Source organism: Aedes albopictus, chromosome 2 (assembly GCF_035046485.1).
Source record: "Aedes albopictus strain Foshan chromosome 2, AalbF5, whole genome shotgun sequence".
Taxonomy (NCBI): domain Eukaryota; kingdom Metazoa; phylum Arthropoda; class Insecta; order Diptera; family Culicidae; genus Aedes; species Aedes albopictus.
Window position 1 is genome coordinate 217,576,538 of NC_085137.1, and position 22,376 is coordinate 217,598,913.

A 22,376-nucleotide genomic window follows, 5' to 3' on the forward strand; every position below is an offset into this window, starting at 1 on the left:
CTGAAATTCATAAAGCAAAAAACTCTGGAGGAATTCTGCAAATCCTAAATCTTAGAAGCAATTCTTGAACACTTTAGAGCGGGAATCTCCAATAGAATCCCTAAAGCAATTCTTGAACAAACCTAGTGGACTTTCTGAAGTCCACCAAGACCAAATGGAGGAGCACAAATTTCCCAAATGGAGGAGATCGTGCCTCTGGAGCCTACCTACTGATACCAAGACCTGAATGAATTTCCGAAGAAATCTCTGAAAAAAAGACAACTGGAAGAATGCATTACACACTTCTAAAAGAAACTTTGTAAGACTGACTGAGGAAAACCTTGGAGAAATTATAGAAGAATTTCTAAAGTTATTCCTTGTGAACTTTTGGAAAGAATCCTTAGAAATCAACCAGAGAGAATTCCTGAAGAAATATGTTTTTTTTTTGTTTATTTATTTAATCTTTACTGCCTGAGGCAATAAATTTGAAGATAAATTCAAAATCTGTAGAACGCTTTGGAGAAATGCCTTAAAGATTCCATGGAGGAATTTCAGAAAAAAAGCTGGACGAATTCCTGAAAGAAATCTTTGGAGGTTTTAAGACCGAATTCCCGGAGTAATTTCTGCAGGAAAACTTCAGAAGAATTTCTGACGTAGTCTGGGGTAGTTCTTTACAAGAAATTTCTGGAGGAAATTCTCGTACGTATTTCTGAAACTAGGAAGTTTTCTAGAGGAATTTTGGGAGATTTTTTTTGCAGGGTCCTTTAACGGATATTCTAGTGCAAATTCTGAAGCAGTTCATGGAAAATATTCTTAAAGATCTTTTGAAACAAATCCGTGGAAGACTTTCCCAAGGGAGTTTCTGAAGGATTTTATTAAGGAATCGCTGGAACAGTATCGGAAGGAATCCAGGGAAGGTTTTATAACAAAATTCTTCAATTGATTTCTGCGTTAATCTCTAAACAACTTCAAGAACAATTTTGAAGGAAACTTATAATGTTCTAAAGAAGTCAATGAAAGGATTACTGAAGGAATTCTTAGAGAAATCTAGTTACTCAGTGAGTAAATTGGGGTTACCTCGGTAACATCACTGCTTTCGATCATCACAATCAATCCTTTACTTCAGTGATTGATTGGGCTTCTGGAATCCTGGTTATTTGATCAATGAAGTCGAATAGTAGATAATATATTAATTGGAAATATTACACTTTACGATGAGTAACCTAATTTTCATATGGAGACGCATGGTCCCCTAGTAGTTTCACAAAGATACTAAATTGAAACGCGGTCACTTTTATTCGCTTCTTTCGATTGGCGAGAGTATTACATAATCATGAATACAAGATTATTATACAACTTCATGAGACAGTTGGGCAACAATGTAAGCTTAAAGTAGGTGCTGGATTCCCTCATACGCGAATTATCCAAAGTACGGCTTTTGTCGGTCAAATATTCTGGAATTGATACTTTTAATTCGTGGTAGGGATGGTTTCGAGGCCAACTTTGAGTTGAAGAAGATTTATAAAAAAAACTCGTCGAAGATATCAAAGCTGCCGAAAATAAACATGAGCCATATAGATGGAAACTTTGAGACTGGGACGGGAACTTTCATATTAAATCTTCGTAAGTGAAGCACTTCCAAAATCGTATATTTGTTGCATTCTCTACGATATCACTGCATCGCAAAATCTTTGCTTCTGCACATTTTTCTCTTCTCTGTAGTACAATCGGTCCAAACCCGACGGATTGCTAAACCAACTCATAATCTCCTAATAATAAGCACTTCACACAAAAATCCACACAACGCAACGTGCTTCGCTCTCTGTGATGATCGCACACCACCCCATAAAATCATTCTTTTAACCATCACATTTGCCTTCAGAAACACAAAAACTCGCCGGGAAGCCACAATCTCTTCATCCACGCGACAACGCTCCAGTGCTCTTCGCACTCAGTTTGCTTGTGTGTTGTTGTAGGAGTCAGCCAAAATTCGCACTTTTGTTTTGATGGATTTTGATTGCCGCGACCCGTAACGTGTATCTTCTCTCGCTGCTGGCTGTATCGTTCGCGTATTTCGCGACTCGGCACACTGCTGCGCTGCCCCTGCTGCTGTTGTTGTTATTGCTGTTGATGCTTCTACCATGGGCTCACCCAGGCCTTGGTATTGTTTTTTTACGAATTCCAAAGCACGATATGCACGATAAACACAACAAAAACGAAGACACGTTCTTGTCCGGCGGCGATCCGGCGAACGACCGACACACCGCGGGCGAAGATCGTGACGATCATGACGTCGAACACCAGCAGGACGGGGCTGTGGATGGGCGGTGGGTCAAGGGGATCTTCGGAAGATGCTACTGCACCAAGTGACACACATTCGCAAACATGCACCGACTAATGGAGGCCCCTCCTGCCTCGCGAAGAATATAGTGATTTCCTTTTGGACTGTCCCACATGTAGGACATCAAAAAAGATCGCTGGTTTCACTGCGAGAGGTCACCTTTCCGATCGCGACAATTTTCCGCACTAGTATGAGCGATTTTCGCGCTTTTCCAGCCTATTTATCGACTTTCGAACGGGCCTCGATCGCCAGCCTGCAGGTTGGGTAGGAGTGGGTCGAAGCAGTACGAACTTGCCGCGCGAGAAAATCCGTCACCTGTGCGTGTGTACCGTATTGGAAAACTAACCACTGTTTATCCAGCAAGAAGAGCGTAAAAATGTCCCCCGAGTGTGGAAAAATGAAACTCCAAAGCCGTCGACGACGCGATGAGTAACAAAAAAGTCAGCTCAAACTCGACTACGACACGACGAACACTAACACTCTGTCCACCGAGGAACCCGTCGTCAGCCAGCAGCACGGTGCCGTGCCTTGGCCCCAGATTTGAGAATCCGCATGTGTGACTTGGCCTCTCTCTCGCTTTGCTACATCATCATCATCAGCGTGCTGTTCGTTGTCATTGCTGCTACTACACACGGGAAGGCTACAAGGCTACACATACGGTATGCTGCCTGCTGCTGGTGCACGCCGCAGTCAATCCAGCATAACAGAACAGCAGGCAGGCAGGAGAGTCCGCGAGATATGTCGCGGTTCGCGGCCACCACACGAGTTGCGCCCCGCTCGATGGTACAACCACAGATGCGCGAACGACGACGACGCGTTTCAATCCGTGCGGGGTCGTCGTGGCGATGTTGGTGCCAGTCGCGTGCTCTATAATCGTGTATTCGCGCATAACATTCGAAATGGTATGGAGTGGAAGCGTGTTCGATTGAACATTGTACGAGTAGGGATGATTAGGTTGTATTATTCATCGAAGAAAATGTTGGATTTTATTATCCCGTTAACGCCCAAGGTGTCTCACAATTTAAATCTTCAAATAAATTTGTTATCAAAGGTCAAGTTCCAATAAAATAAGCATGATTTGATGAAAAAAATGGAAGTCTATGGTGTAGTTCTAAAAAAATTCTTCATTGTTAGGTCCTCAATATCTGATGATTTTCTCGAGTTCTATTTCAGCACAACTTCTACGCTATCGTTATATTCTGATCCATATAGATAAAATGCAGCTCTTAACAAGTGAGAGAGATGATAACCACTCAAAATAGAAAAAGGACTTATAAATTGGGGCAGAAATATAACCCGATAAACGCCTAAAAGTATGCAATTCATGGTTCTTGTAATTTCATGTAGTTTCGACTGCAGTGTTCAACATTTCTCATTTTTTTTAACAAATCAAATAAAGAGAGCTCACTATGTGTGGCATAGGCAAACGTTAAAATACTTTAGAAGTTAGATTTTACACAGATAATTATTTCTAATTAGCTGTCCCGGCAAACTTTGTCTTGCCAAGCTGCGGTGATTTGACAACTGTTGAGGTCATCGCAGCAACGCACTCTAGATTGATTTGATTTTGATCACGCTGAATTTGTTCCCGGCTCATAAAAAATCAGTATTTTCGCAATTTTCATACTTTTTTTAAATGATTTTCGAAACTTTTTCTGCATATAAACACAGCCACCATGAATACGAATCTAACCATGCATAATTCATCCTGATCGGTTCATCCGCTCGTGAGTTTTGTTGCCTCAAAGGAACTTCAAACTCATTTTTATATATATATAGATAAAGTAATTGAGTTTTTTCTTCAGCACCCCACAAACTCTCTTTACGTACTCACCATACGTAAAATTTTCAGAAGTTTTTTATATTTAAAAAAGAAAATCGTGTTGAGTACTGTTCCATTTAATTTGTCTCCTTTGACAGATACGTATTTCGACCTCAACTACAGGGGATAGACAAAATGATCGGGACAGGCAAAATTTTCCCTTCTCAAAAAAATTTCAAATAGCTCTAATTTTTCGTAAAGTGCATCAAATATTCTCAAATTTTCACTGTGAGTTGATCAACTATTTGTGTATTAGTGGACAAAATTTGAAAAAGATCGAACTATTCTGCACTAAGTTATAAAGATTCTAAAAAAAAAACTATAATTATCCGATAGCCAACATTGAGCTGTTATATCTCCGGATTCAATGAGCCCAATGCAATGAAATTTTTCCCATTTATGACTTATATAATGAGCTTTGAAAAACTTTTGACATAACTTAAAATTCTTAACGCGGAAGAAAATTATAACGATTAGATTATTTTTCTAATAAAACATCAACAATAAAACAATAACAACAATAAAATTTCAACATCGTTTCAAGATACTAATTATAGTTTATTTAAATTCCCTCTAATTGTCTTGAATACAGATTGATTGATTGATTTGTCTTTATTAAAGAGACTTTCAGCCCTTGGCTGGTTCGTCTCTGTGTTGAATACAGATATGTTTTGAGAGAAAGTAACAACATAGGCGGCAATTCATTGAAAAGGTAATGGGATGCATATTAAAAATAGACTAATTTACTAAAAAATCATAAAATTTATGAAATTGCTATAACTTAATCTCTCGTTAATAATTTCAAGATAAGTCAAACGTTTTTCAGAGCTCATTATATAAGTCATAAATGGACAAAAATTCATTGCATTCGGTTCATTGAATCCAGAGATATAGCAGCTCAAAGCTGGCTATCGGATAATTCTACCTTTTTCTAAAATGCTTATAACTTCATGCAGAATAGCCCGATCTTGTCCAAATTTTGTTCACTGATACACAAATATTTGATCAACTTACAGTGAAAATTTGAGAATATTTGATGCGCTTTTCGAAAACTTACAGCTAATTGGACATTTTTATCCCCTGTATATGGTCGTCTTCGGTGTCTCGTATTTACAGGTATTCTACTAACACGCCGAAGTTCATCATCATTTCATGTTTTGATATAAAATTTCAACCAGATACACTCTACACGGCTTCTCCACTTATGTATGTACTATTCCATGATTGTTTATTCGTGAACAATATGTGAATTTTATGGTGTTATTCTGGACACTATCAAAGTTACATCGAAAAGATAATGTGAAATCCCCGAATGAATCCCGAGAGGATATACAGAAGGAATTCTGAGAGTCATATCTGGTAAAGTTTTGAGGGAATCTCAACTGAAAGCTTGGTGGGAATCCCTGAAATAATCACAGAAGAAATCCCGGGATGAATTGCTGTATAAATCCCGAGCGAGGATCCCGGCTCAAAGAAAGAATTTCATTAGGATTCTCTGAATATGTTTCGACAGTACACTTTGAAAGTATACTAAAATGAATCTGTGAAGTAATTCCAGAAGAAATCCGGGAAAGAATGCGGGGTAAAATTTCTGAAAGAATCCTTTCAGGATTTTCTAAAGCAATTATGGCAGAAATCCATGAAGTTATTCCTGAAGGAATCCCGTAAAGAATACCTGATGTATTCCTTAGAGAGATCATGACAGGAATGCCGACCAGAAGCTGAGCAGGCATTCCTGCAAGAACCATAGAAGATGTCTCTATTATCTAGGCTTGCCTGAAAACAATCTCGGAAGAAACATATATTTTTTTCATTTTTTTTGGGAGGGATCCCTTAAGGAATAACAGCAGGAATCATGGAAGGAATCTTTGAAGGAATTCCAGCACAAATCACTGAAAGAACGCAGAAAAGAATAACTAACAGAATCCTTTCAGGATTTTCCAAAACAATGCCTGCAAAAATCCCTAAAGAGAACTCCGGAGCAATCCATACAGCAATCTCGGAAGCAATATCTGAAGGAATCTCGGGAATAAACCTGAGAAGTTTCTCGAAAGGAATGCTTGAAGAAATCCTGGAAAGAATTCCTGAAGGTATCTCAAAACAGAACCTCAGCTCATCCAATCTCATCTCAATTCTTCACCCTATTCTCTAGCCTCTACCTTACTGTTTTCTTTGCCCTCTATTCCAAACCTCTATCCTACGCTCTATCATAACCTTCAACTCTACCATCTGCCCAACCCTCTAAACTATCCTCTACTATAACCACTGCCCTATCCTTTACCGTACCCTCTAGTCTGTATTGTGATTAATCGTACCGTCTACCCTACTCTCTACCCTAACATTTTTTCTACTCTCACACCTACTCTCTATTCTACCCTTCTCTCTACCATCTACCCTATCCTCTACCCTAACCTTCTACTCCACTCCCTCTACTCTATCATTCATCCAAACCCTCTACCAGACCGTCTGCTTCACCTTTTATCCTACCCGCTACCCTACCATCTACCCTTTAGATACGCATATTGCATGGTATTATAGCTCAAACTACCATTTCGTGGCCACTAACTTGGGTATGGTCCGCCATCTTGGGTTTCAAAATGGCGTCGGATATTCATTTTTGAGTTCTACTCATGAAGCCCGATCGATAGATACCCATATTGCATGGTTTCATAGCTCAAACTCTCATTCTGTGGCCGCCATCTTGGATATGGTCCGCCATCTTGGATTTCAAAATGGCGTAAAATTTCGAATTTGACTTCTACTCATCAAGCCCGATCGATAGATACCCATATTGCATGATATTATAGATCAAACTGTCATTTCATGGCCGCCATATTGGATATGGTCCGCCATCTTTGATTTCAAAATGGCGTCGGATATTCATTTTTGAGTTCTACTTGTGAAGCCCGATCGATAGATACCCATATTGCATAGTATCCGAAGCAGCATTGTCGTTAAAACGCATATATACTGGAGTTTTGACCGCCATCTTGGAACCTAAGCCGCCATCTTGAATATAAATATCCTTACTACCACCTCCACATCCTAAGGTATGTGTATACCAAATTTGATTGAAATTTCTTGACGCATTTCAGAGATATGCCTAAGTTTCGGCATACATATACATACATACATACATATAAACATACAAATAGACAAACATACAAACATATAAACATACAAGCATATAAACATACATTCATAAATACATCGACTTTCGTATGTATTGATTAACAACTCTGCCGAAGAAATGAACTGTAAATTATTACCCATTGTCAAGATTCCAGGGAAAAAACTTTTTTTTTCGCATTGGAAATGATGCTCACAGATCGTGACAATATGCATTCTTTGCAGCATCGTTTACGCCACCTAGTGAACAAGTCACATACTATATTGTCCACTATGAGCAAGGTATGGGTGTGGAGAACATCTTCTCTGAAGAAAGTATTCTAAAATTTTGCATAATTCTGGAGATATTCACATCCAAAGGACTGTCCTATTTATAGGACGCTGGGCGTTCGGGGCATCTGTCCTATAAATAGGACGCTGTGCGGGTATGGGCTAAGCTTGCTCGTCATTGAATTAATTCAAGAAATAATTACACTAGAAAAAATAAGACACATTAAATAGTTTGAAATAATATGCCGGGCCCGTAGCGCAAGTGGTGACATGTTTTCTTCCTAAGCAGATGGTCATGGGTTCGATTCCAGCCCTGACACTTTCAACAGGTTCTCTTTCCCCCCGAGAGGAGCTGACGCTGAACTTCTTCTGAGCTCATGGCTCTAACGGACTCGGATACTTGGTGTTAGCGATACGCGCCTATGACGATTTTCGAAGGACTTTCTTCGCTAGTCCTAGACTAGCACCGAATGGCACTTCACTCGCGGAATTTGCACCCAAGCACAGAAGTTTTCTTAGTCCCTTTTTACGGGGGTGAGTTTGCCGATTCCTGTGTTCAACACCGCACGCTAAAACTGCTCAGCACTAAAATGTGTAAGACCTACTCATAAGTGCATAATTTCCAGACCACACAAAAATGTGTAGCAGTTATACATTTCCAAAAAACAGCTCGTACACTCTTCTAGATGCGAAATGTTGATTTATTTTTGTTTTCCAAGGTCACCAGTAATCCTACCTAGATTGGCGTACAACAATTTTTGCGATTTTAATAATTTTGCGGACACTGGAGCTGATTTTGTAAATGTGCAAGGGTTACACATTTTTGGTGTAGTCTGGAAATTATGCACTTTAGTGCTGAGCGACGTTAGCGTGCGTTGATCACACGCGACGAGGGTAACGAACCTTTTAACCTGTCATCGACCGACCAGGGAAACGGGACGAGAACAAGATCGAACGTAGTGTCGAGTTTAATCTATATTTGCTTACTAAAAACTATATTTACAAAATTACTGCTTCTGCAGCGTTGACCATCAGGTATCTTCGTGGTCACTCATTCTCTCGCTCAAGTTATAATTATTGACAAGGGATGATGGGGTTGATTGGACAATTTGTTATTCTAAAGTTGTGGCTATCTCCAACATTCTGACCACCTTGAAACAGAATGTTTCAACAAAAATTCAAAAAACTATTTACAAAAAATCCTGGAATATTGATCACGCCATTCTGCTTCCCTGTAGATGATTGGCAGAATAGCTCACGATACCGTTGTCGGTGTGCCACTACGCTGGCAGGGCAACTCATGATATCTGGGCAGGTCCGCGGATGCAGCCGGCCGGTGGGAATTCATCGTTGTCGACCGAGACAAAGAAAAATACCAGGTAGATCTTACGAGGGAAACATACAATATTGGACCTGCAATTACCTCTGCAGAAACACAGGTGAGCATTTAGCAAGTTCTCTCACAAGGAGTTGCTCTACCTGGTTTCTGTTACATAGATCTTAAATGGAGATGGGAGCAAAGCGACTCCAGCCACGGGTCGCACCACTTCGTTGGCCGTCGCTGTCCTGAGGGTAACCACACGGACGATTCCGTCCTTTCCGGGGTGCCAGATGGTTTTCCCCAGCTGCCAGTTTGCTGGCGGAACGTTGTCGTCTTCTTTGATGATGACGTGGGCGCCGACTTCGGTAACGACGGGCGGATTGTATCAAATGAAAATGGCCACGTAGACTTCGGTAGAGCCACGATTTCGAACGACTGTCTTCTCGTAGCACGATCCATAGCAGTTGACCCCACGCACGATAAAAATACGCGACGACGAAACTCGCGAGACCAGCAGATCGGCTGTGCTCTGCTGGACTAGAGTGGGCTAGGATCGTAAACAAGTGTGGCTTTGGTAGAAGACGGACTTTACAAAGCTTCTGCCGCTAAGGATCCAGAACTTCCGACGGAGAGTGGCTAGCAGGAGTTGTGGTACCTGCATGGCTTACGTGTGAAATGCTAGCCAGCAGAACAGACAGCGGATGTTCGGCGAACAGAACGATAGGGTGCTTGTTGGCGGTGGATAGTGCGGCGTTACGCAGGCGAGCACCAATGCGGAGGGTACCATCTTCATCGATGAAGGGTTTCAGCAGCTTGAGCGCTGATGGCTTGGCGACAAGATCGCCGTGTCCTAGATCCGAGAATGCTTCGTGCTGTGCCATGCGAAAGGGATGCTCAGTGTGCTGGAGCTTGGCGGTGTTGAGAGATGAACATGTGGTGGTTTCCATTGGTTGCTGACGCTTAACTCAGCTGTGTTCGATCTGGAACGGCGCAACTGTGCGCGTTCCTTCGGACGATGTTGATAGCGACTGCGGAATGCTGCTACTCGGTGAAGTTTGTTGTAGCAGAAATACGGGAGAACAAATGGCGACAAACATATCTAAAGGTCCAATCCCCAAAAGAAAGTCTCTCTTTCTTCCGATTATCTTTAAATTATTAAGATTTCACTGTGGATATTTTGACACTTTGTGAAAAGGAAAAGGATTGTTCAATCTACCTTCCGACGCAAGAATTAAATCAAAAAAAAATATAAAAACAAGTACGTTATAATCGACAGAGAGGAGACCTAAAGAGAGCCTCTCATCCGCACTTAGGACCTATAGAAATGTTTGGCCAGAAATCTCCATAGAATGTAGTTTGCGCAACTGTTATCGTGGCGACTGAAGTTTTGTGCCCTTCCTCGGACGCAGTGAGAGAGTTGGCTTCGTCGATTGTGATCTTGGGCCAGCAGTCCGACGCCAGGGTAAGCCCGGTTGGCCCTTGCCTCCAGCGAGATGAGTTGAGGATGTCTGCTGAATTGAGTCTGCGAGAAATGGCGTCTGCAGGATTCTCGGAGCCTGCGAGGTGCCTCCTGTGGTCGGTGCACGTGGTGTTCTGGATTTTAGACACCCGATTAATGACGAATGACGAAGCGCGCAGCCAATGCAACACAGTACTGGAATCTGACCAGAAATAGGCGGGAGGAGTGAACTTTAAGTGGCTGGATGGCGGTTCGTGAAGTGGTTGGACATCCAGATCTTCTGGCGGACTATCCTGCAGCACTTGCTGGTCGAACAATGTACCTTCATGTCGCATCGCCCGTGTCGTTGTTGCAGCATACCCCAACTAACAATTACTCTTTTTACAAGCACCTTTACGACGAATTAATTCAGCATGGTGCTGAAAAACATTTGGATAATTTTCAGGCACAACCTTTGTTCGGGTATTGTTCACACAAATTTGGAGAAACAATAAAGCATAGTGTTGTGTACCAACTGAACTGTTTGTTGTTTAAAACATTTTACAAACTGATAGTAAAGCTGTTATTCAGCTACTGCAAAAATGATTTAAAAAAAATGCAAAATTTTTCAATTTCTACGAGAGTTTCGGATTGACACTTTATGCTGTGGACAACTATTGTGAAATAATAACTACAAATACATTTACCTAAATCAAGATTCGAACTCGAGACCCATCGATTGCCAGCCGCTTGCCTTCCTATCTGCGCCATCCTAGAGATGATGAATTGACGCGCTCAAATCAAAACATAAACTTCCCGTGGTTGTATAATGATTACACTTTGACTCCTATTCAGCAGTGGTGAATAATGTTCTGTTTATGGTTAACAACTGAAGAACACGTTAATTCAGCTGCTGTTCAGTAAAAAACACGTGTTTTTCATCCTGTACACTGAGTCGAAGTATGATGAAACGAAAGCGCTTATTTGACTTGTGAAAAACATATTGTACAGATACATGTTCTAATTTCTGCATGTACTTGACAAGAAGCAGAAAAAGGTCTTGTTAAACTATTTTGTAAAGAAATAACTGCAAGTCGAATAAAAATATTATTAAACGCTTGAAAAGTGTTTAAATTTATAATTGTTGATACCGATACGAAAGGTTGAACATTGGCTACTTTTTCAATTGAAAAAAACATTTGTACAGTAATGTGTATAGCATAATTTTAGTTCAGCTATCATTACTATTATAAAGCAACAATTCAGCATGCATGCTGGTTTGCGGCTTGCGATTGTTAGTTGGGACAGCTCTACAAAGCGGTTACATTCAGGCGATCGAACTGGATTCGATGGAATTGTTTCCATGTCCCAGAATTTTCGTAGAGTGGCTTCCAGTCGATCATCAGCGGCGGTGAGGTAGCAGAGGTGTGGAATACAGGTAGCCGAGCGAAAGGCGGGCCCAGTGACCGTCCAACCATCCCGTGTGAAGTTCCCAGTAGGTTTCACTATCGATGACGAAGTCAACACTTCCGGGGACACTGAAATGCAGATCTGCTAGCTGCACGTGTTGGTAGATCACACGACGGCTGCTTCAGTACCAAAAACTGCAGTTTCAACAAGATCGTTCGATCTCCCGACTCGATGGTGACAGTAATGGTACTACTGATCTACTGCGTGGATGATCCGATGCCTGCGACGGACACATCCACTGTAGACTGGCAACTGTGGAGATTTTTTGCGCCGGCGGTTTCGAATGAAATTCGACATCGATGCCGAATCGAGGAGAGCTCGAGCCTTGTGCCTGTGGCCGTGGTAATCTACGATGTTGAGAACAACCGTTTCCAGAAGTGTCATGGTGCATGCTGTTTGGACTACCATGCTGACTTGACGGGAACCCGTAGCATCCACAGATTGGGAAGTAAATGGACGCGGTTGTTGAACCAATGGAGCCGCTGGAGCAGCGGGTTTCGATTACACGTTTACACTGGAGCGGAACCGTGTAGAAGCGAGTGGTGCTTCTCACGACACGTACGACAGCCGAACTTGGAACCACACTTCTTGGATAGGTGACCGAAGCTGAGACAATTCCAACACAGCCGCTTCTGAGAAACCTGCTCACGACGCTGGCTGACATCTTTCCCAAGGAACACTGGACAGGTTAGCAAGTAAGGAACGTTTTTAATTATGTATGGGTAACATTGCACATTTTCGTGGAACATATGTTCATTCTTTATGGAGCGCTTTTTGATTTTCTATGGAGCATTTGCAATTCGTTATGGTTGCAATAACCTTTTGCCTTTCAGGAGGGGGGTCAGAGGCGTTGCATGGGGGTTTCGGGGAAGTTTTCGGGGGTTTCGAAAGGTCTCAGTTGCGTTACATGAGATCCGATTAGTTTTAAGGGAGGCGTTTTTAGAAGCTTCAGAGGATTTAAGGCACGTTTCAGAGGCGTTACTCAGGCGTTATGTATACGTTTAAGGGGTTTTAGAGGGTGTCAGATGCGTTACAAGGAGGTAGTGGAGGGATTTCGAAGGCATTTCAGGAAGTTTCAGAGGAGTTTTAGCAGGTTTCAGAGGAGTTACGCAGGCATCATGTTAGCGTTTTCGGTGGGTTTCTGAGGGTCTCAAGTGCGTTACATGGGATCCGATGGGGTTTTAGGGAGTTTATCGTGGGCATTTCAGTAAGCTTCAGAGAATTTTTGATGGGTTTCAAAGGTGTTGTGCAGGCGTTATCGTGTGTTTCGGAGGGTCTTAAGGGCGTAACAGTAGATTCGATGAATTATTCTCAAGAAAAGGTTTTAGGAAACCTAAAACAATCCCAAATACCCTCCCCCCCCTCATCACTCCTTCCTTAGCACGCCCTAAACTCCTCTCAACTCGACTTGCTACTTATTTACCATAAACCAACCTTATCCCTAATCTAAAACACTAGAACTGATCGGATCACAATCAGATTCCATTTAGGTAACGTTACCCAAATGGAGGGACCTGAAAAGATTTTACCTAAATGGATGCATCCTAAATGGAGGTTTCAGGGTAGCCAGATCGACGTGTGACATGGCCAGTGTTTCTAGCAGGACCTGACCTGTTGTAACCACCCGCTGTTACCACCGGCTTTTACCTAGTCAGTTCAGCCGTCAGTCAAGCACTAGGTCCAGCATCTGCGTGAACTACTCGATTGTCCACCGCGGAAGTACATTAAATCTACAGAAGAATAATGGTTATTTCCCCCTTGTCCATAGCGCCGCCATTTTGTACCCATCCGCGTCTCATTTGCTGTTACCGGCGAGTACTCGGTATGGGTCCGCTATGATGGCAATATCCATCCCCAATTCAGCTTACTCCTGTCAGATCCTTTACAGTTCCATGACTTGTGTCCTGGTTCCAGACACCTGAAGAAAACCTCCGGTGGCTCATGCAAGGCCAGTTGGCATACTGACCAGCCCACCTTTGACGAGCCATTGTAACATGCTTATTCGCATCCGCCACAGATAGCTGTACTAGGACTTCATGTGTCCCTGCCGGACCCTTCCATAGCCGAGGAGCTGCAGTGGCCACTTGCACCTCGCACTGTTATCGCAGTGCTGTAATGAGCTCTTCTGCGTCAGTGATCTCATCTAGGTTCTTCATCTTAAGAGTCGCCTCCGCTGTAAGAGCCTTCAACTCGACCCCATCGCCAAGGGCCTTTTCCGCCAGACTTTTGTAGGCGGCGCTCTTGCGGTCCTTGTCGCACTTGAGCTCGAGGATCATTACACCCGTACGAGTACGACGCGCACGTCGGCTTCCAGATCCACGAGCTACGCGTCGCTTTGCATCGCCTTCAAGACGTCCGAGTACTTAGACTGGTCGATCTTGATGACGAGCGCGTCGCCCTTCTCGTGCTTGGCACCTGCCCTCCTACGCCTTCTTTTCCTTCCTTTTCCGCTCAACTGTAGTCCAAGCGAGATCCTTCCCATGATCCGCCATACTTTGTGGCAGCTGGCGGCCTGTTCCCTTCGTTCACCCTTTACAGCTTTCCGGGACGTCTGGCAAGGGTCCGACTTACCGGCATTACTAGCGGCTTTCGGGGTTAGTAACTTTGTCTTCGCGGGTTCTGCCGCTGCTGCAATTTCAATGAGTTTATCATGGTCTTGCTTGGGTTTTTTCTAGACTTTTGAATAATGTTGGACTTCGAGGACGCAAAATCAATGATGGAGTCAAGCTGCTACACAGCCACCTCAATTGCAGAGAGCATCTCATTTTTTGTTGATGGCCCTCATTAACCACGCTCCGTCCAATACCTCACTTGACAAATTAGTCGGGGAGAGCATCGGACTTTCGATGCTGGCACTGCGTGCACAGTTCACTAGTCCTTCTTCTCCTATCCTTAAGGGGAAACATCAGAGAATACAAATATGGCTGCCACAATGGCCGACTTGGTAACCTACTCACGTTTCCAAGAGCACCAATCTTGAAAATTTATAAACAAATGCTATCGATTTGGAAAAGCTGCTTCTTTTGCAAGTGAGCAAAGCCAGGATAAACAAGTGCGGCTTGGTCTGATGCTTCGTTCGTCAGATTTGTGCCTCTAAAGTTTGTATGCAAAATTGAAATAGGATTTCTTGATGTTTCACCATAACGGAGACTTAGCCAACCCCTCGATCACTCATTCCTCGGCACGGGGGCAGTTCCGATGGGGATCTCGATCGGGTGGCATTGTTCGAAGGAAAAAGTGACACGTGTTTGGGGCAGATGCTCATTCTCCTTCCTCATGAAGTTATAAAAATAAATGTACACTTGGTAGCAAACAGTATTGCAGAAAATTGAAGGAGCCAAGGAGTGATTGCAGTCTTCTGCCGACATGGAACTGGGTGAGATCATTCCGAGTTTTTTTTTTTTTTCTTTACATACTAGAAGATGCTGTCTCCAGTTAGCCTAGTGGTTAAGGCTATGGATCGCCAATCCGGAGACGGCGGGTTCGATTCCCGTTCCGGTCGGGAAAATTTTCTCGACTACCTGGGCATAGTGTATCATTGTTCTTGCCTCACAATGTACAAATTCATGCAATGGCAGGCAAAGAAAGCCCTTCAATTAATAACTGTGGAAGTGCTCTAAGAACACTAAGTTGAAGCGAGGCAGGCCAAGTCCCAGTGGGGGACGTAGAGCCATAAAAGAAGAAAAGAAGAAGAAGGAGATGCTGTGGAAATTTCGCCAATGCGTTTTCATGAGGACTCCTGGAGTCTGTAATATCTGCAAATTAATCTTGTAGCTCTGATGCCGGCCTAATATTGAAGCGATAAAAATGTTAGAAGAAAGTGATTGCAGTTCACAATAATCATTGACCAAATTTAAAACAATTGGCTTAATTACCTCAACGGCTGTCAATCACAGATAACACATGGAACTACTCTTAGTAAAATATATATTTCGAAAATAGTTAACTAAGCTTGAAAATTTATTCTTCGCATACTCTAAAACAGTGGTGCTCAAACTGCGGCCCGCGGGCCGCATGCGGCCCTCGAAGCTCTTGAATGCGGCCCGCAGAGTACTTCGGAAAAAAATAACTAATTGTTCAAAATGCAAATGTTTTTATAATGCTTAAAACTTTCATGACATTCGTTGTTCATTTTTGATAGGATTAATTAAAAATTACAATATCAATGCTTTTTCATAATTTTCTATGATTAATGAAGAAGTTTTGAAAAAGTAGCAACATTTTTACAAATATTGACTGTAGCTAACTTAGTTTATTCCAATCATTATATTGAAGCTTTTGGTCTTACTGAGCTGAGATTGAAGGTGTTTTTTATAAACGACGCTCCATCCAATACTTTTTAGGAGAGTTTTCAATACTGTCCACAGCTAAGTCAATTTTGCTAATTCTTATAATTAGTGGAAAGTGACTAGTATAAACAAACATCTTGATCAATTTTGTTGGTAAAGGGGCCATTAGACTGTTTGTCATTATGACAAATATTTGCCATTAAAGTCCGACATTTATCCAAGGTTGCTATGATTCGGGCTGTGTCGGTCATTTGTTGGGCTTGTTTGGCCAAAAATTTGTCACTTCTAATGGGACCTTAATACAAAATTAGCACTGAAAATATTAAATATTAGTTTCTTCTGGTTCTAAATTCCAGATTAATTAAATAAAACTTCATGAAAATTCCCAAAGAGATGGAATTCTCGAATTCTCGATGTCTGCTATATTTTCAATGATAAAACTAAGTTTTTCGAGGGAAAAGTATTTAAGTCACAAGAGTCGAGAATTTCCAAATATCTATGATTCTCGTTTAAAATTGCATATGTGAAAAGATTATGACACCCTTAATAAGTGTAAGACATAATTTAGGTTTTTTTTTATTCAAATGATGATTTTTGTTCTGCGGCCCGCGACTGATCCTCAAAATCACAATTTGGCCCGCAGTATGCTTCAACCTGAGCACCACTGCTCTAAAAGTTCAATACTGTGAGAAACATGCGACTATTTCCGTGAGTCGGTTGGTTTTCTTGGTAGGGAGATGGGAACGCGAATATTAAATGCGAAATCAGAAGTGCGCGATAACTTCCGTGGGAAAGTCGGTTTCCACGGTTGTGTAAACGATCAATGCGGTGACGCGTTTAATATAGAACGATCGTTCAAGTATGTGGATTACGCTTATATCGCGACCAAATAAATCAAAATCGGGATGAAGACCGTGTCGTGTATTTTCGTACAATTAGTGGATCATATCACCTACCAAAGGTGACTCCAAGATCCACACGTTACCCTACCCTACTAACAAATACTCCTTCCCGAGACAACTGTGGGGATGCTGTGGATTCCACGGTTTATAGTAATAACGGTTGCCGAACTAACATTCCTTTCCCTTTCCCGATGACCGTAAGGACGTGGCCGGCGCCGTTATTGACTTTAACATATTGAACTCTCGAATTGTTTACACCAGGGATGCCAGATGATTTTTCCAAATATCTGTATCAGGATTTTAGAAAATCTGTATTTTTCTGTATTTTGAAACTGTGACTGAAAGCCAAAAAACACCAAGCTTCCGTAAATCCTGTCAGACCCCGTTAGAAACCTGTGGGTTCAACATGTAAACAACATGTTTGTGTCCCGAATTTTACACGAACATTTCTATTTGCAGTAAGTTTTTACTAAGCGGTGTAAATAGCAGAATGTTATGGTTTTGAATAGTAAAATAAATATGTCAATTCTTAATAATTCTAAACTTTTACATCGCCGGATTTCTGTGAAAATTTCTCCAGGGATTCTTCCAAGAATTTTCATTGGGACTTTCTTGGGAGTTTCTCAAAAAATACCCTGAAACTGGTTCACGGGTTTCCACAGAAATTCTTTTCGAAGAAAATCCTCATGGGATTCTTTAAAGGATTAAAGAGAAAATTCCTTCAGGGATTGCTACATAAACTATGCTTGTATTTCTTAATATATGTATTTTTTTAAAATATTTTTGGGGAAATTCCTCCAAACTTTTTTCAGGAGTTTTTCTATAGCATTTCTCCAAAAGTTTATCAATGAATTTCTCCAGAGGTTTCTCCATGAACTTCTTCTCACGTATGTTGAAAAGATGCAATTCCAGGAGATATTTTTCTTTAATAAACATTTAGGAATTCTATCAGATATTTTGAAACTTTCAGTTTGTATGAAGAACTAGTATAAGTTAAAATACACAAAAATAGAGAGATTATGAAAAATTATCTTCAAGAACCATTCCAGAAATTTTTGCTTGAATGGATTACTCCATTTTTTCAGAAATTTTCTCGGGATTTTTTTTTGGAAGTTCCTCTAGAAATTCTCGAAAGATTTTTCTGTAAAATTATTCCAGGAGTTTATCCAATAGTTCCTTGAAGTATTCCTCTAGGCATTGCTTTGGATTTGTTCAAACCTTTCTTCAGGTTTTTTTTTCAAAAGATTTTCTCAACAATATGTTCTGCATCAATTGTTAAGAGAATCTTTTGGAACTACTAATAAGTTTTATTTAAAGATTTTTTTCTAGAATTGTTTCAAAGTATACTTGTATCTCCAGTTCTTGTAGGTTTCTCAAAGATTCCTTGAAAAATCTCTTTTTTTTTATTTTTTTATTGGTTCTCTAAAATATTCTTCCAAGAAATCTCTTAATAAACTGCACGAGTTTTTTTACGATGAATCCTTCAGAAGTACCTCCAGCAGTTCTTCCAAGGATTCCTTCAGAAAATCCTCCAGGGAGTCTTTAGAAACTCATTGAAGGATTTCTTAAAAAATCCACAAGTACCTTTGTCTGCAATGTCTGCATTTTTTAAGAGATTTCTTTAGAAATTCCCCCACGGATTTTCCAGGAATCACTACAGAAATTTCTCAAGGATTCTTGCATTGATAGAGTTACTCCAGAAGTCTATTAAGATTTTTTTTTTCATTTTTTCTAAAAAAAACTATGAAGGAGTTTCTGCAGGAATCACTGAACGAATTTCTCAAAAAATCTTGGAGATCCCTAGGAAGAGTTTCCGAACATATTTCTTTGAGATTTGTGAATAATTTACTTGAAGAATTTCAGAATTTTTATTTTTCCAGGTATACTCCATGAAGAAACTTCTAAATTTTGAAATCTTGATGAAATCTTTGGAGATGTCTTCACATACGAATTTCTTAAGAAATATAAGCAGAAAACTCTGAAAGACACCTAACTCTTAAGTAACTGTAAGGTCGTCTTCGGTAACTCGTACTGGACTCCAAAAGAATTTTCGTAGAAATTCTTTGGAAATATTCCTGAATGAATTTCTCAAAGAATCTGTGGAGATATCAATAGAGTTATCCGTCGACAAAACATTTTCCATAACTTTTTTAACAAATTTCCAGAAGAGTGTGTGAAGTTTTTCTTGCTGGAAGGAACCCATAGAATTCTATTCAAAAGAAATCCTGGAGAAATTAATCAAAGAATATCTTAAGAATGTCCTCTAGAAATTTCTCAAAAAATCCCTGCAAGAATTTCTTTAAAAAAAAACCCTTCGCATTACCGGTGTTCCATACACTAGACGCCTCTCCGCCTTTTACCGAAATTAGAAAAAAAAACCCTCCCATGCCGCTTTCTCTGTGCTTCAACAAGCTAAGATGGGCAAAATTTCAACGGCGTGATATTCACACCCAAAGGACCTGAGTTCAATTCGCGTTCGCAATTCTTTTCTTTTCATTTGCAAGTTAACGTTGAGAATGTTCAAATATTTTCATCACATATGAAGTGTTAATATTGCTACATTCGATGCATCATATTTTTGCAGGTTGTATTCGTACTCTGTAGTTTCCAAAGCTCTATCGATTTTTTATCTTCAACACAATTTTATAGTTGTTTTAAAAGGTGTGTACTGGCAATTTCTTCTCAGGTTTGATTCGATATTATTATTTTAAAAAACTGTCATTATTTTCAATTTTCAACGAAAACATTATTCGTAAGTTTTCTCATTATTTTCATTCAAAATATAAGAATGAATAGCATAAGGAAAACCAGGTCTTTTGCTTAGCAAAGTCCCAACTTTTATTTCATTTTTCATGTACTGAAGCTTAAATTTTCCTTACATCTTCATATTTCACTGGAAATTCGCAATTCTTGCAAATTGTCAAGCTAACAACAATACACATAAAAAAGAATCAGCAAAGATATAGTTTATTCGATTTTTCCATATAGTAACATAATCTTTGAAAACTTGCTAAAAAACTTTATTTTGGGCGAAGGTTAAAAAGTTTTCTTTTACCAGATTAAGATTTCAACGTGATAAAAACATAAAAAACGCCCTTAACGAATGCTTATTACATATCTAGGACGTTTTATGTTTCGTAATATTTGTTTTATTAAATTCAATTCTAAAGAAAAATTTCCTGTAATGAAATGATTGAAAATTGAGGTCAAATGTGAAAAATATAGATTATTTAATGGGTTTGTACTCTCAATAATTTTTATTACTTTATTTTCCATCTTGCATGAATGTATGAGGAAATAAATATGTGAAGGAAAAATCTGTATCAAGATCATGAAATCTGTATTTTTTCTGTACTCTGTATCCTGTCTGTATCAACCTCTAAAAATCTGTATAATACAGAAAAATCTGTATATCTGGCATCTCTGGTTTACACTGAGAGTGTGTAGCTAGTCCCAAGCACCACTGATTGGATCTCTGTGCAACTTCGATTGTTCTGGTCAATCACGGAGTAGCAACTACGATGTGTACGGTTATCTTTGCTTTGCTTTGCTTGATCACTCATTCCTCGGTACGCTCTAACCATTTGAACAGATCATTCCAAACTGGCAGCTATATGACAAATTTATCATGAGGCATTAGAACGCAATAGTTAGAACCTAACAAAAAAAAGTATAGCGATCAACTATTCTTAGGCATCCCTATTCCATAACATCCTCGACCGATACAGCACTTATTAGTACTGTGATCGTAAGCACGTTCCATTTGAAAACACGATTAACAAAACACATTCATAAAGCCAGCGAACATATTATTGTGATATGACACTCGATAGGTATGGAGTATAGAGTATAGAGTATAGAGTTATAAGCTACAACTGATCATATCTCGCGCATCTCGGTGTGATACGTCTGACTCCGTATGGAATCACGTTTTTTTTGCTCTTCTATTAACTCCATTCGAGAGAGAAAAAAGAGAACTGCTTACCAACACAGCGATAGACATTTCGCGAAATCGTTCCGCTGGTATTCTGCAGAAGACGACGACCAATGGATAAAATGAAACAACAAACATATCAAACCTGCCTACATGTGAGGAACAAACATAGTATGTTGCAAAAATCCTCTGTTGAGCAAGCCAGTCACCAAGAGGGTGTCTATTTTTAGAACACCGGTTGTAGTCCGTAACGGGTCACCGTCGTCATCGGGTTCGATTCTGACGATCAGAAGTATGTATGCTTATAGGGCATAACGAGGTAAGGTGAGAACTTTAAACCCAAACATCTGGTTCGTTCAAGTACAGTTGAAGAGTTTCTGAAAAGCCATCTAGGACACCACCGTCCTTCCGTCCTGTCCTTCATTGATCATTTCACCCCCCCATCCTACCTTACCGACAGAATCCGCCAGCGAGAGCAGCGCTAGCGGGTGTGATGGAAGGCCAAAAACGTCGATAACCTTGAGCGTGTGGAGCATCTTTGGCATACGTGAACCAGAGATCGTTAGCTCGAGTTCGAGGAGATGGAACTGGAGAAACGTGATTAGTGCTGCTGTGGCTGGCTGGGCAGACCAGTTAAAAGCAGTAGTGCAGTCCACGCTTTGCCTATGCCTCGCTGGTGATGGGTATGGAGCTCTTCCATTGTTTCCCCCTGCATTTGTTTGGTCGCTGCGAATTCACTTTCATTCACGTTCATCGATTTGTTTGAAAACATACTCGTTCGGGTGAAACCGCATAGACTGGACGAGGTCGGAATTAATTAGCGCGGTGCGGGTTAAGTGGTTAATGGGTGCGGGATTGGCTATCAAGGCGGGCGGGTGTGTTCCAAAAATAGCTCCAACGATGTGTGACGGAGAGGCGTCTAGAGATATTTGTTATGGTTATCGTGATTGTTGATGATAACTTAATTTCGTGGTTTATGATTTTTCTGGAATTCGTCCGTGATGATAAACAATTTTTGAATATTCCAATCATTCTCATGATACGCATTGCTTTTGATTCGATAGCTAATTATATTATCCTTGAAAGAATTTTGTATAACAAAGAAATCTGAAGTGAGCTATTTAGGCAAATCTATTCCACTCGGCTGGTTCAGCAGCAAATATCGATAATTAATTATTAAGAATGGATCTGCTGTACCGTTCACAAGAAACACGGAAGTTCTACCAGGAGCTCCTCGCCCCCAGTAAAGGCTTCATGCCGCGAGCCAAAATGTGCAGGGATAAGGACGGGAGCATCTTGATGAACGGACGTGAGGTTATCGAATGATGGAAGCAGCACTACGACGAACACCTGAACGGAGCGGAGAGTGCAGACATGGATCAAGGCAGCGGGAGAAATTACTACGTAGTATAGCAGAAAGCAACAATGAACGAAGTTAATGGAAGTTAAGGAAGTTATCCAGCAGCTCAAGAACAATAAGT

General features: G+C 40.7%; 1 protein-coding gene and 1 long non-coding RNA gene across 7 annotated transcripts in view; one reads left to right on the plus strand and one right to left on the minus strand.

Annotated features, from left to right (window-relative positions):
• Positions 1-3,163, minus strand: part of LOC134287021 (uncharacterized) — a 33,036-nt gene extending 29,873 nt beyond the window's left edge. The window contains exon 1 of one of the 4 annotated variants that reach the window (XR_009996961.1): positions 2,636-3,163. This is a non-coding gene — a long non-coding RNA (uncharacterized LOC134287021). Of the gene's footprint in view, positions 1-2,611 lie in introns of all 4 variants that reach the window. The other 3 variants (XR_009996958.1, XR_009996959.1, XR_009996960.1) reach the window with 3 other exon arrangements.
• Positions 1-22,376, plus strand: part of LOC109433057 (cGMP-dependent protein kinase, isozyme 2 forms cD4/T1/T3A/T3B) — an 822,160-nt gene that overhangs the window by 121,013 nt on the left and 678,771 nt on the right. The window lies entirely within an intron of this gene.